Genomic DNA, 3,518 nt, shown 5'->3' with positions numbered 1-3,518 from the left:
GCATGGCCATTTTAGTTTTAATTCCAGTTAACATTCTTTTCTGACAAATGTAGCATGCTTTTACATAAATTTCTCACATCAATTCTCATGCCCTTCCAATTAAAACGTTCTTGGATTTTTTCTAATGTTTTTGTTTCACCCTTATGTCCTCTGACAGTTGAATCGTGACATTCCTGGATAATGTCAGGATGCTTTTCTACCCTCGGAAATTCTACTTCACCTGTACATACGGTTACCTGATAACCACCCTTACCAAATGAGTACTGAAAACTTTTTCTATCAAGGCCCATGGTAGTTTCTCAAATTCTTTTTCCTCACGAGATATATTAAAGTTTTTATGTTTTGTTGATTCAAGAGTTTCTCTTAATGTATTCACCGCTTTCTCTATATTATTTGCAAAAACTTTTGAGTCGAATGTTTCTTCTATATAAAAGTTATAAACCAAACGTCCAGCGTTAGAATAGGATGTAACATAACCTATTTGTGCCTCTGGATCTTTTAGATATGATGGATTAATAATTGAATTATCTACAAGCTCACGACCTAGGGGTCTAGTGAGCACCCCGTCACACGAGACAAAATTAAGGACGTGGTCATCTCTCATCCACGCCTGATCTTTACTTAGCTGAAATAAAGGAATACGTATTAAATTTCCTTGCTTTGAACCTGCATCTAAAATTGCACTCGTCTCTAATAAAACAGTTTTATCTAATTCGGCTTCCTTTTTCTTTCGTTCATCTTCATCATTGTTTTCCCGCAAATCTAATGAAATATCATCCCAAACTCCTATTAAAATCTTAAATTCATTTCTGCCCAACATGTGATTGTCATGATCATCATCTCTACTATTTAGAAAATCTGTCGTTAGTCCATCAGTTCCAATCAATCTAACTGCACCACTAAATTATGTTCTGGGAGAGCGTGTCTCCTCAATTGAGACCACCTCCCCCTGAGACCTCTCTCGGAGACCGTGCCTCCTCCATTGAAACCACTTTTTCAAAAGCAAGACCTCCCAGCTCTTGTCTTATGAGACTCATTTCAGAGAGCGTGCCTCTTCCATTTAGGCCACTTCACAGGATTTTCCGAGACCACCACTACGGATTCTCACAAATCTCCGCCGGTAGATTCTCTCGGCCCACATGGCTTCTCTACATTTCCAAGCTCTGCGGACATACACACTTCATCCGCGTGGCCAGCTGGTCCACCAAATACCCTTTTATTGGGAAGGAGAGTTTCCGCCAGAGGAAACTTCAATCCGAGAGACCGTGCCTCCTCCATTGAAATCACCTCTCTCGGGGAGCGTCCTTCCACTGTTGAGGCCAACTCCTCCAAAGACACATCTTGGAGACCGTGCCTTTTACGTTGAGACTATCCCTTCGAGAAGAGGGAGCGATGACGAAAAAACGCACCCTCCCTCGTCCCTGTAATAGCCCCCCCCCCCACTTGCACGTGCTTTCCTCCGTCGATGCCGGACGCCCGTGCCGTCACACTACCAAGGAGGGGAGACCCGCGCGTCAGCCCCGTCGCAAGCTGATACCGGTGTGCTCTCGTGACAATCGAGTGACTCAACTGCAGGCAGCAAATGACGGGATGATCCACGAACCTTTAAAAAATTTGCACTTGTTTCTGTCACTTCCAAACCCTGGTGCGCTCTCCATCGACCGGAACTGGGCTTATATATAGAGCTTAACGCCTTGGGATGGTATATTGTCTTATAACACAACTCAGTGTCCAGCGCGTTCTCGTCAATTGTCTCTCTATCTATATTACTGAATGATTCAGCACGATCCTCACAATCAATTTCACACGTACTTACAAAAACTCTCTCTAACGGGTACTCATGATAAAGAACTTTGCTTTCTACAAAGTAGTTTACGGACATGCTGTCCTCCATAGAATTTTGATCACTGTCATCATCCTCCATGACATTTCCGTCATTAACGTCATTTCGAATTTCTATTTCTATTGGATTTGGTGAAAGCGCATTCGCGTAAGCATTAACCCTACCAGACTAATATACTTGAAGTCCTGATAAGACAAGATGCATTGTTCGTTGGAATGTGGCGGGAGCTCATTTAAGTGCAAAAGGCATTCTATTAAATTTATATAATCAGAAAAAAGTTGAAAAAGCTGTCTTCTGTCGGTCCGCCGGGTTAATTTCAATCTGTTAAAACCCAGATGCTAGATCAAGCACGGTAAAATACTGAGCGCCCCCCATTGATCTAAAATATCAGTAATATTTGGAAGAGGGTAGGCATCCCCTACGGTATTTTCATTAAGGGCTCGATAGAATATCACCACTCGTCCCCGCCTGTTCCCCTGTGAATCATCCTATTTCGGAACTACCCAAACTGGAGAATTATACGGCGATGCATTTTGTTCACCCCTAATACTGAAGTCAAGTCCAAGTGTTTCAGCAGCCTCCTCCGCTGCTTTGTACAGAAACGCTCCTTTGCTCACTTCTTCGTGATTACTAACCATTTTAAGAAGAGGGTCTCTCCCATTTGCAACTCTATGTGCTGTATTGTACGCCCTTTTACCAACCACGCTGGAATCGGCTCTTTCGACTTCAAATATGAGGTGAAAATACGGGCCAAATGCTGATGGGTTGAAGAAAACTTCTTCCACCAGAAGGTTTTGATACAATCTGGTCCCGGTGTGGAATAGTTCTTCATCCCTCTTGCTACTTTTTCACCTCCTCGGTACTGATGGGTGGGCATTCTTTATCAGGTGTTATGAGGGCAACACATAACTTCTTGATGCTATTTATATTTTCTGAGTCTTCGTCTAGTCTATGCTGAACTTCGTAGACTTCTCTCCAAAATACTTCGACCTCCTCTCGTTTGGGTGGGTGTTCGACAGTAACTGGAGGGTCTTGGAAGAGTCGAGATGGGTCAGAGAAAAACTTCTGATTTTGCCTGACCCACCTCTCCCTCCGCTCTAGACTTCTCTTAGCGTCAGATAGTATCCGTATTCTCTCAACAATATGCTGCCTGATGTCCAGCAGCTTTGACTTGTTAAGTGTGTGATAACGGGTCCGGAGTTCGCGCGCGAACTTCCGAAACTTGGCGGTAAAATTCCTGCCAGATGTGATGTAGTCAATCACACACTGAATGCGGGACAATAATTGATAGCCCAGAGGTCGGATTCTCCGGAAAAATGTCCACGAAGCTCGTCATCCATTTCAGCCAGATCTTTAGGCTTGAGAGAAACCTTGGTGTCACCGTTCAAGACACCTCACCCAGGTGCCATTCAGCTTTCGGCACGGTGTTCACACCTTCGCTTAAGGGTTAATTCCTTCGGGACCACCCCTGGACAATTGTCCGCGACTGCCTATTTATTTTTGTAACCATATTTAGCAGAAGGCCTTGGTACAGGCACCCTCTATAAGCAACCCGAGACGCGTTCGGTGGCTTTGTCATAGGCCCTTCGGTTTGATTCTAGAAGAATCAAAACCGAACCGAATGGCTCTCCGGCGGGGAATCGAACCCCGGTCTCTCGCGTGACAGGCGGGGATA

The sequence above is a fragment of the Belonocnema kinseyi genome, chromosome 3 (genome assembly GCF_010883055.1).
Source record: "Belonocnema kinseyi isolate 2016_QV_RU_SX_M_011 chromosome 3, B_treatae_v1, whole genome shotgun sequence".
Lineage (NCBI taxonomy): Eukaryota > Metazoa > Arthropoda > Insecta > Hymenoptera > Cynipidae > Belonocnema > Belonocnema kinseyi.
The sequence above is the reverse complement of the archived record's forward strand: the minus strand, read 5'-3'. Positions refer to the sequence as shown.